Genomic DNA, 12,717 nt, shown 5'->3' on the forward strand with positions numbered 1-12,717 from the left:
TTTCAAATTAAAGGGTCCATGGAAAGCTTCATTATGTAAATAAAATAATAATAATAAATAACACCAAAGCACATAATTGTGAAATTTTAGAATACAGACTAAAGTATCTACTGAATATTTCCAAAGTAAACAGTCAGGTAGGCATACAAAGAATAGGGAATCATAATGTCATTAACAGTATCATTGAGAAAATAGAAGAGAGTGAGTTATGATGTCATAATTTGGAGAGAAAAGCATTTTCATCTTGTAATTCTTTACCCAGCGAAACTCTCAATCAAGTATAAGAATAGAACAATTGCATGCAAGGATTAAACCTCCCATTGAATTTTAGCATAGGAAATTATTGAAGGATTGACTCCAGCAAAATGATAAAGTTAACAAAGATGAAAGAAGATAGGTTATCAGGAAAACAGGAGATTCCAAACCACAAAGTGGTAAACTAAAACTAAGATGAAGACTGTAGGTAATTCTAGAATGACAGCTGAGCAACAGGCTCAGGAAATATTCTGTTCAAATTGGAGCAAGAAGATAAGACTTTGGGGAGAAGATCTTAGGGAAATGAAAAAGAGACAAAGCAATGATATAGATCATTGATTTATGTGAGCATTCAGATGATAATATGGATAGGTGCTTGACAGATGCATTGGAGAAGGTAACAAATTGGTATTAGTATATTTTTATAAGTAAGAAAATTGAAAAAACAATAAGTAATTTACTCCAGCAAAAATTCCAGTATTGAACAAAAAGGGAAACACAGTCGTAGTGCACTGTTTGTCTCTGTAGTGAATGGTTTTAAGATAGTCACAGTAATGTTAGTAATGATTAGTTAGTTAACGATATGCTTAATATTACTCAATGGGAGGAAGATATTAGGGAATGTAGTGGGTGAGGTGTAAGAAAACTAAACCCTCATTTGATTTCTCGGGCAGGGTATTTTATTATTTATCCACTGAACAAACAATATTTATCCATTGAACAAACATATTGAACAGTTACTATACAGTCTCTCTTCTAGGAATAAAAGATACAGAAAGGAACAAAACAGGCAAATAGCCTGCCCTCAGGAAACTTACATTCTAGTTTAAAAAAAACAAATATGTAGAGTGTAAAAATATAGTAAAATATGTAGAATGTTAGCAATAAGTGCTATGGAGAAAAATAAACCAACGGAGTAGGAATGGGAATTTGTGGGGAGAAAGCTGGTAATTTTAAGTATGGTGGTCAGCGAAAGCCTCACTAAGAAGAAGACATTTTCAGTAAACATCTGAGGATCTGAGGGAGCTAGTGATGAGGATATCTGAGAGAGGAGTGATCCAGGCTTAGAGAATGTCAGATAGGTAGGCTCTGAGATAGGAAGCATACCAGGCATCATTAATGGAAGAGTAAAAGGGGCTGATTTGACTTGTGCACTGAATGTAAAGACTTTGAAGTTTACTCTGAACAGAGAAAAATGATCTGACTTACAAATCCACTCTGGCTGCTACGTTGAGAATAGACTGAAGAGGAAGAGGGTGGAAGTTGAAAAATTAGTTGGAAAGCTACCTAATCCATGTGACAGATGACAGTGACTTGGATCTAAGGAGTAGTAGTAGTAGTGAGCTTGAAAGGAACTAGGCAGATTATAGATATATTTTTGGGGATGGATCTACATGGATTTGCTAATACATTAGATGTAGTATGTGAAAGAAAGAGGAATCAAGGACTCAGATTTTTGTCATGAAGGATGTGGTGGCTGTCAGAGTGTTTTTTTTAAGCAGATTGTTTCTCTTGTTGTTTTGTTGGCGGTAGTAGGGAACATCTAAACTCAGTTTTTTACATATTAAATTTCAGATGTCTTTAGATATATCCAAGCCTGGATATATGAATTTAAGTGCAAAGGTCTAAGCTTGAGATGTGAATTTGGAAAAGAATATAGTATGTAAAGCCATGAGACTGGTTATAATGACTAGGGTGTAGATAAAGAGATGTAAGGACTGAGAAGAATCTCAAAGATGCCTTAATTTTAAGATATCAAAAAGCAGAAGAGGAACAAGTAGACTAAAAAGTGAGGATCATGATTTGCAATGGTCCTATGACCTCCTGTACCACCCAGAACCCAAATAAATTATGGATCAACATCTTGGAGGAATTGCTGAGTAGCACAGTTGGAGTCAACACCTTATGAAGGAGAGGAGCTGTCCTGGATGCAACCAAAAAGTGAAAATGGGAGTCGTTTTGCTCACGTCATCCTCAGTGACTCAACTGGGAGGAATTTATATATCCATCTGTACAACTTTAAGCTTCATGGGTCTAGAAGTTTTTGTTCCCTTCTCTTACCAGGAGGCAAAATAAAAGTCCCAATGAAAATCAGAGCTATAAGCTGGGTGCAGAGGCTCACGCCTGTAATCCCAGCACTTTAGGAGGCCGAGACGGGCGGATCACAAGGTCAGGAGATTGAGACCATCCTGGCTAGCATGGTGAAACCCCGTGTCTACTAAATAAGATACAAAAATTAGCCGGGCATGGTGGCAGGCACCTGTAGTCCCAGCTACTCAGGAGGCTGAGGCAGGAGAATGGCCTGAACCTGGGAGGCGGAGCTTGCAGTGAGCCCAGATCACGCTACTGCACTCCAGCCTGGGTGACAGAGCAAGACTCCTTCTCAAAAAAAAAAAAAATCAAAGCTATAGCTTTAAGTTTGGGTCATTGTTCCAGCAGATAATGAAAGGATTCATCGTGACATCAAGCAGCTTGAAAATCAGGAGATTATGGTGTTATGATTCAGTTGAAGGTAGTGGTCCAATAAGGAGGAAGTTACCAATTATGAAATGCTTACTTGTTATATCAGAGGAATATGGACTGAAAGTTGACCTTGGACTTAGTGAAATGGAAGAAACTGGGGACCTTGATAGAAGTAGTTTCAATGGAGTGGTAGAGGGGAAACATAATTGAAGTGGGTTCATGAAATGGTGAGAGAAAGAAGAATCCAACAATGAATGTGCACAACTGTTTTAGAAGAGGGCTGAAGAGAGTAAATAAATAGGTTTCCAGAGGGAAGAAATGAGGCTCTGGTGGGAGAGAGGGAATCAAAATGGTAAAAGAATGTGAAAGAGATAGATCATGTAAAAACGGGGAAAAAAATGATGAGAGAGAAAGAAGAGATTACCTGGAGCAATGTTCTTAGGTAAGCAAGAAGAAATGGGACATCCTGTGCCAATGCAAAGTTTGGCCTTAGGAGCACAGATAGTTCATCCACAGTAACAGGAGGAAAGGCAGAGAAATATGAGCACAGATAAAGGCAGTGACGTACATTTGGTAAGAATTTAAGCTAGTTGTGCTCTAAATTTTCAGTGAAATAGAAGGTAATGTCATCAACAAAGAATGAGAGTGGATTGGTCTTGTTTGGGTTTGAAGAGAGCCAGCACTCAGGCCAAGGACATTGGAGGCATTTTTGACTCCTCTTCTCACAGATTTTCAATTCTTCATGAAATTCTGAGCCAAAATACACCTAAAATCCAACCATATTTTACCCACTTATACCACTACCTCACTGGTTCAAGCTATATCATTCTTCTCCTGGATTATTCCAGTAGCCTCCTACTTGATGTCCTTGCTTTCACCATTGGTCCCTCTATTGCTTATTGATAAAACCAGCCAAATAGAGCATTTAAGCATATGTCAGATCAAATCATTCCTGTGTTCAAAGCCTCCAGTGCCTTCCCTTCATACTCAGAACATGAACCAAAGCTTTGCAATGGGCTTACAGGGACCTCCATGGTCTCAGCCCCTGCTCCCTCTAAGGCATCACCCCTTACTGGCCCACTTGCTGACTGGACACTTAATGTTTTGGAACATGTATAATGTGTTTCTTCCTTAGGGCCTTCACACTGTTTGACCCACTGCCTAAAAGCACTTCCCACAGATGTCGACATAACTAGGTGCCTGAGCTAACTATTAAATTTGGAAATAGTTTCCTCCCAACAAACATATATTTCATTTCCACATTCTTACTTAATGTTTTTATGGTACTTAAATCTTTCTGGTATATTATATAATTTACTTATTTTTAATTTGTCTTCCTATGGTAGAATATAAGCTTCATGAAGGCCACAGTAATTGTCTGTCTTGAATGAATGGGAGAGAGAGTGAATTGATTAAGGAAATAAATACAATATGATTAATGCAGCATTGAAGGCATATTTGAAAATAGAAATCACACATTAACCTTCCAACATGGGATGTGTTGGAAGAAATAATTCAAAAAGAGGCTTGGGGTTCTTGAAGGGATGACGGAAGGTTGAGACAACTTCAAAGACCTTGCAGCAATAACAATAAACAATCAGCTTACAACTTAATTGCCTCATAAGGCATGTGGGTCCAGTTAGCATCTGCATTTTCTCTTTGCTATATATCTGGGGTATATAGGTCTGGGGCTAGTGTTAAATTGCTTCTAAAGATAGCTTATTGGTTTGAGACAGTGGTAAATTTTTAGCCTTTCTGGAACTCCTTTCTAAGTTCACCTGCCTCTGGGTAAAATTAGCTGTTCCCAAATATTTAGCCAGAGCAGAAAGTTTCACAGACTCTAACACTGGAATAATCCAAGAAGAAAATTATCGATTGATCTTAAAATAACTGTTTCCCAGCTTGTGTACTTTGTGTGCATACGTGTGTGTGTGTGTGTGTTTTGTGGGGGGCAAGTGATATATGCTCCAGCTATAGAAACACTGCAGAGCACAGGGAGTGGCTCCCCTGATAACACATGAGGAGTTTCTATGCACATGATCCTCTTCCTTGTCTTCAAACATATGGGATGGCTCTAGGATATCACTATTGTCCATACTTCATTATATTCAAGAGTTTGATTTTGACCACATATAGAATGAGGAGATGATAGTACTTTCAGTGTACAGATTTTAAATAGTTTCTTCCTTTGAGAAAAGAGATCTGTTTCTTTCTCCTTTCCAACTCACTTCTCTCTCCCCTCCCTACTTGCTTTGTTCTGACCACGATCTCTCTCTCTGTCTCTGTCTCTCTCTCTCTCTCTCTCACACACACACACGGACACACACACACACAGAGTCATAATCACAAACTTCCTATGTTGCAAATGATTAGAGACTAGTAAGAGCAATGTGGAATTTTTAACTTTCTTCAAATTCGTGTAACAGGAATGGTATGTGTAATTTCTTCAGTCAATCAACAGAAGTGGAAGCCTGAGTATAAACTGATGAAGGTATATTTTTGCTAAATACTTGCATACCACTTGTTAAACTAAATTTGGTCTGAGGCTGCCCCCGTACTTTTAGTTCCTACATAGCCAACTGCAACCTAGCTTAAGAGTATAGTCTTGTAACAAATCGCTTGAGTTTCAGCCACTCACAGCAGCAGAGCTTCAGCCAATCACAGGCTGGCAACCCCCAATCAGACCATGTCCATATAAGGCAAATATCTCATCACACCATGCACAAATAAGGTAAACACCATGCAGTGGTGTTACTGAATGTCATTGGCTGTTTCTGAATGTCATTTCCTTTTTCTGTTTATAAATACTACCTGCCCGCAGTGCTTAGTGGGGCTCAATAAACTCCCAGTTTTGAGGGTTGCCCAATTTATAAATCATTCTTTGCTCAAACTCTGCTCATTTTGTTTTGTGTAAAGCTTTTAACAATCTTTTCTACTAGTTTTTTTCTTTAACCTAAGGAATTAATTACAGATAAAGTGATTTTCTTTCAGCTTGAAATAATATAGCAGAAAGTCAAATAACCCATTAATTTCTCCAACTTTGGGAACCAGATGGTATAATCCATAATATTTAACTTTATTTAAAAGTTGAAGAATCTTTTGAAATAATCTATTGTGGTTTAAATAATAAAGTACTAAATAAAATTTTTTAAAAATATAATTACTTTGGGGGATATTATTTTGTAGAAGATAGCATGATGTCATTTTTAATCACAGGACAAATTTTTCTCTTGCTGTTTATTTAAGTGGAGAGAAAATTAATTTATAATCCCTTTCATGGCTTTTGTTTTCAGTAATTTGATTTCCATTACATATTGAGATCAGAGATGCTAAAAGAGCTGCCAGTGACATCGTTTTTCCATTATAAAACCAACCCAGTGAGGGACTTCTTTCTTTTATTTTTTTAATCAAGAGAGGATTATTAGTAACAATATTCCTGCACTAAACAGTACACTTCAAAAAGAATACATAGAAATAACATACTAAAGAAAAACACAATCTTAGAAAAAGTTTACGTTAGAAGAAATGCCTTTAGTGTGACATTGCCTTTTTATATGAATACAAGTTGAATAGTTGCCCTCAGTTAGTAGTTTTCCATATTCAAATATGTGAGAATCATCTGGATTGTTCATGAGATGTGGAGGTTCTTGGACCATTCCAGTGGAGATTAGGATTCAATGGGTATGGGATAGAGCACAGGAATCTGCATTTTCACAGATATTCCAGATAATCCTCATCGAAGTGATCTGTGATTGAGAAACATTTTTAAATTAAAATTTTTTTTCTTATTCTCTTCAGCCCAGCTAAGTGTAATTATCTTCACCTTCTTAGCCTGAGGTTGACTAGAAGTTTTTCAATGAATGATGAGGAGCAGAAACAAATACTTCAAACAAAAACATACAACATCAAAAACAAAAATAACTTCTTCCTTTATGAGATCAAAAGGCTCAAATTACAAATACCTGGTTCAGGGAACATCTTATTGTGACTGATGTTTATTTTACACATGTAATGTGCCCTTGTGTATAAACTGATACTGGAAGGTCAGGAGACAGTAAAAGATCAAGAAGGCATTGGGGAGGGCTAAAATCTTAACGAAAGGAGGAAGGACACAGGAAAAAAAGGGTCGAGACTATGGAAACCTAGAAAGAGGATTTACAGTTTTGCATAAATTGGATATTCAGTATTCACCTAAGCAAGAGATAAGTAAAAGGTCTGCACTAAAATATTTCTGGCCTCATAGCTGCTACAGACAAAGTGTTCAAGGAGTTCTATGGTTGATTTTGTTTGCTGTGGTTGTTATTCTATAAATTCATATGACTTTGCATAAAGTCTTTGTGCTTCATATAAAGGAGTTTTGGTCTGAGGTAATTCATTTAATGTAGATGTTTTCACATATACAACATACAAGTAAAATAAGATTTAAACTGCCTACACATTTCCCCGTTTCCCCTTCCCCTTCCCTTACTTCCTCCCTCCCTCCCTCCCTTCCTTCCTTCTTTCCTTCCTCCCTCTCTTTCTTTTATTTGAGTCATGTTTCATTAGGTATTTTGCTTATCTCTGGCTTAATAGTGAGATTGGGCATTATCTCCTGCCCTGCTGTAATTGGTGAAAGAGACTAATTTCAGCATTTCTATGGGGGGAAAGAATTTGGATGTACCAAGATGTCAGGAATAAAAATAGTGCGAAAGAAGTAATGAAATTAGAATAAGTCACTTAGAACAGGCAGAAGAGTTGTTTTATTTTTCTCACACATGAAGAAAATAGAAAACATAAGGAGATTGGAAATCAAAAAGGCGATTGAACGGAGTTCCCAAACTTTGTCATAAGGGTGAGTTGGTTAATAAATGCAGGGATGTGTTCAATATTCCCTTTCCCTGGTTTTATTTAGTGTCCTATCCTGTCCTGAGTTTTTGGAGATTTAAATGTCAACAAATGGCTTTATGCTTTCAGTTTCAGAAGTACTGGCAGGAGTTGATATGGTGTATGAATTTTGCCAAGATATTCTGAGATACTTTCTCTTTTTGGCAGAAATAACATTTGATACAGGAACCTGATCAAGTATAATTGAAATCAGATTCCATTTTGATAGATGAGGTAGAAGTATCCTCTCTATAAATAAAGCAAGATGCTCTCAATATGTGAATTTACAAGAGCTGAGTCTTCTAGCCTCTTACTCTAGCTGAAGAATTTTAGTTTATCTCAAAGTCAAGTATAGTATGTATTTCCTATGAATTGAAGATAAAATAACATTATTTATGAATATTACTTGCCATGTAGGAGGAATTGTGTTGCATATTTAAAGTACATTAAATTTTAATGAATTAATATATCTTTACTTTGTTTTTTAAGAATTTTCATTTAGAATGTCTTTTGTAAGTTTTAAATTTTTAAGATTATATACATGTGAAATAAAGAAATGCAGAAAAAAATTTAGATTAAATCCTCACACAAATCCTCATGCATGTCTGTATTTCCATGTTTTGATAAATATATATTTGCAGTAGTAGTATCAGAGACCTGAAAATAACCAGAAAAGTGAAACGTAACCAAGGTTCATTTGGGATTTGAAAACTAAAATATGCCATAGGAAGTGCAAATTACCTATTTATAAAAACTAAATTTTGCCTGGTTTATTTAATTTTTTAAATTTTTAATATATCTGTATCTATTATAAAATTATTAAATCATGTATTTTCTCTTTATTACTTATTTTTTTAGGATTTATCAGAAAGCAGTTTTTGGTTAAAATGCTAAGAGAAAAGATAAAACAAAATTTCCACATGAAAAAAGCTAAAAAGACTCAAACAAAAATTTCCTATTTCACATCTGTATAGTATTTATCTTAACGCTATTTATTTTGTAAAATGATATTGTATAATAATTATATTTGAAAGAGCCATCCCTTGTGTTGAATTACATGAAAAATTACATGACTTTTGTTTAAGTCAAAACAACCAAGTTCCAACAATTTCAAAATATTCAACCTTTGTATGTATCAGAGCTTCATTTTTTCTTTTTGTATTTCCATTGTGTAGTAGTATGGGAGTATTGGGAAATCTTTGACTTCTTTGGCTCATGATATTTTTCATGCACAGCATTTTGTAAATTTAAGTTAACTTATGGCTAAGACCATTTATCTATTTTATGGCAGTAGTTGTACCTTATAGGGATTTGCATTAAACAATCTATTATTATTATGGTTTTATGATGATTTATGGTTTTCTCAAAGGAAATATCTATTGAAAGGGAGAAAAGTAAAAGACAATCTGAAATTTAGGAAAATCTCAGAAAACAAGAGAAAAAAAGATTTATTTGATAATGCAGTAAGGTATGCATTTATGAATCTTACTAGTTCCCAAAACAAAAATCTATTTCCATTGCATCTTTAAATAGCAATTTTACTGTTTTAAACAACACTTAGAGTCAATCATAGACATTATGAAATGGAAGGCAGATGTAGAGGTCACTATTTAAGCAAGTTTTACTTGACCTTTTCCAATCTAATCTGTCTCTATTCTATTTCTAATAATCTCCAGGGATGGATATTTCAGAACATTTTTTAGTAAAATGTTTCAATGCTTAAGAACCATGAGTACTGAACAATTTCTCTAGTTATTTATCTTATTTTCATATAATTATAAAAAATAACAAATGTTTATTTGATATTTTGAAAGGTACAGAAATTAACAAGGAAGGAGTTAACACCTCCACTCTCATAATCTTACTGGTAACTTCTGTATAGCTAAAATAATTCCTGTTGGTATCATATTCTTTAGTTCTATACTCACTGGAAAAAGAAAAATACCTAGGCATGCTTCTCCATATTGTTTAACAGTTCTCTTCTTTAGTTTTTAATTTCTTATCTTCTGGTATCACAATTCTTTTTTTTTTTTTTTTGTAACCTTTCTAAATTCTTCGTATCTCTAAATTGTGAAACTCCAACTCAGTAAAATATCTTCTTAGTATTATTGTTAATAATGATTCTATATGTTTTTACTTTGCACCTTTGTTATTCCCTGGTAGTACATTAAACTTTTGAGGTTACATTAATCCTTTTAAACCATCAGAATATCAATTAATGCAATTTATTAGTTTTTGAAGCATACTGGAAATAATTTGACAACATAATAAAGGGAGCAGCAAACCTAAATATATCTCTATTTGAAATTCCATAGCTTGCTAAAGTGTAATTACTACGTGAATACCTTTTAATAATCCTCCTTGGAGGCTGAGATTATGGTTATATGCAGGGGAGAAGGGGGATGGAAAATAGATGTTTTATTGTTCTAAGAACCTAGGTAGGTGGATTCATTAACACAGAACATTTTTGGAAAAATACAACAAAAATTATGTATGTGAGAGACTCAAGAATACTTCAGGGAAATTACCACAAAGCAATAAGTTATATATTGATTCACTTAGCAAATACTAATTGAATGACTACCATAATGCTGTCACCATAGAAAAAGTAATGATATGTTCCCTTCCCTGGGAGAATCTCACATTTTGATAGGAAAGACTGAAATATGAACCAATAATTACAGTACAATATGAGCAGATGAAAGTTCAAAGTGTAGTGGCAGAACAAACTGCGGTGTCTGGGAAGACTTCATAGATGAGGCATCATTTGCATTCCCTCCTAAAGACTGAGTAACTTCTTCAGGTAGGTGTATGAGAGGACAATTGTCTGTGCTTGGGATATCAGATATATGCAAGTGGTGAGAGTAAGAAGTAAGAAACCTTATTTTTATGTGTGTGAAAAAAATTTCATTTATAAAGAAAAAGCAGATTTCTGAGTAATGTTCTTCCTGAAACTATTGTATAGATAAGGCCAAAATTTTATTATGTTTTTTTTTCTGAATTGCCTGAATTTTCTTATTTCTAAGTTCTTTTGTCTATCTTTAATTTTTTGGAAGCAAAAGATTATTATACAGTCTTAAATTATTATGCTCATCAAATGTGTGCACTACAATGGAAAGCAAGAGATTTAACATTGTTTATACTAAATTTTCCACTCTGTGTTTCTTGTCGTTGGCTTTGTATTCCATAAAATGGGTAAAATAGATTCTATTATCTTATTATTTTGTTAATATTGTTAATATGTTGTCCAACAAAAATATTCTAAATCTTTAACTATACCTATAAGAAGACATGCTTCAAATATTAGAATGGTGAAAAATATCTGGGCTATTTAGTTTTCTTGATATTCTGAATTGAATATTGTGAGGAACTATGATTTTGAGAACTAAAGTGGAAATGTTTTTAATTATCTTAGTGAGTAGTTTTGGGAATAATGAAATGTGATCTTCACAGCCTTGCATAAGAGAATGTTTACCCTACCAAGAAAAGAGAGAGAGAGAGAGAGAGAGAAGAGAGAAGAGAGAGAGCTGGATTTTTCTCAAAGAAAAACATCTTAAATATACCAGAGCTACATTCAAGTGTAGACAAGGATAACTCAAGAAACATAAAATCAATCATGTGTAAGAGCTGTGGAGAGCTGTGCTCCATTCCTACTTCCTTCTTAGAAGTTATTCCAGATCCTAATTAAAACTGGTTTTTATTATTATTTAAATGTTCCACAGGGAAAAGCTTGTCACCTTTTAAAAATACTTTTGCAGTACAAAGTGCCTCAATGTCATGGCATAAGGATACAGGCAGGAAAAGACAAATGAGCTTTGGCAATGTTTTCCCACATGGATAAATCCAGAAGGAGAAGCTAATAAATCAGGAAGGGTCATTGCCTTGAAAAGGAACATTGTCCATTCCTGAATATTTCAGACTTACATAAATGGGCTCCTCAAGATTCGTTTTACCTTTCATCATTTCTGCATCAAAGGGGGAGGGGAGAACTAAAGGCTAAGCTAAGGCTAACACTAAAGCAAACATAAATAATTTCAAAATCAGAAAAATTTATCTATTTTCATAACAATGTACAAATCTAAAAGAAACTAAGCATTTTTAAATTGGAAGAGAATAGAAATGGATAAATATTTGGTCAATGGTCTATGAAAACTGGAGAAGAAATGATCAGTGTAATGTAAGAAGCAGTCATTTGTTTTAAATTTTTAATTTTCTTTTTAAGAAAATTTCTTCAAGATGCTTAGTCATAATTTTATTTAATAAAGCTAAAAGTAAAAATGAATCTAATATCCTGTATAAACAAGCATGCTTTCCAGATAGAGTTTATTTTAAATCTTGAGTGATTGAGGCAATTATAATGCTTATTCTCAAATTTAATTACAGTATTATTTGGGTAAATAATAGTTTATATAGAATATTTAATATATTCTTTATCTCCTTCTGCATGTATTTCCTTCTTCAATTTTGAACTATTACCTTTAAAAATATAGAAATATGTAATCTAGATTCTGTTTATCAATAGTAATTCTCTAAAGAGTAACTTATAATTAACAATGTCCCAATTTTATTTCCTTCTCTGGATATTAGAAAATAATTAAAATTTCATTCTTTATATTTAGCTGTGTGTCTCATATAATTATAAAAATGGACTGGACGTCACATACAAGATGGTGCTTAACCTGTTTTCATTTTTCTTTTTGTTTCTTTTGCTCCAAATAAAAGATAACATCTCAATATTATAGCCTAACTCCATATAGAAATTATCTGCCTTGACATTATTAATCAATTTCTTTAAGTTTTCATTATATAACTAATAGTTGTTTTAATTAATTACTTTAAAGGACATTCCTATTTTTCTTAGGTTTTGTTATCTACTTACTGTTCCTTTTAGGACTAGCTTGAGGTAGTTTTTTCAGTTATTTCCAGTAGGTACTAATGAGGTCATAAGTTCAAACTGCATATGGGCATATAAAAGTTATGGCATGCAAACCTGGCCACCTGCTTTGTGAATATTTCATGTTAATTCCAGTGGCAATAGGGTTAAGGGTAGGAATAGGGCAGCAAAATGTACTCCACTACTGGAAAAACTCACATATATTCCCTACAGCATGAGACATAAATAGACATGAACAGTGG

The 12,717-nt window shown here is 34.0% G+C and overlaps 1 long non-coding RNA gene across 1 annotated transcript; it reads right to left on the reverse strand.

Moving 5' to 3' along the window:
- Positions 1-6,228: 6,228 nt before the first annotated feature.
- Positions 6,229-12,507, reverse strand: LOC129533308 (uncharacterized). The gene is made up of 2 exons (XR_008679446.2): positions 12,461-12,507; positions 6,229-6,464 (listed from the first exon to the last, which is right to left on the reverse strand). It is a non-coding gene; the product is annotated as an uncharacterized lncRNA (long non-coding RNA).
- Between the last annotated feature and the right edge of the window lie 210 nt (positions 12,508-12,717).

The sequence above is a fragment of the Gorilla gorilla genome, chromosome 3 (genome assembly GCF_029281585.2).
Source record: "Gorilla gorilla gorilla isolate KB3781 chromosome 3, NHGRI_mGorGor1-v2.1_pri, whole genome shotgun sequence".
NCBI classification, from domain to species: Eukaryota; Metazoa; Chordata; class Mammalia; order Primates; family Hominidae; genus Gorilla; species Gorilla gorilla.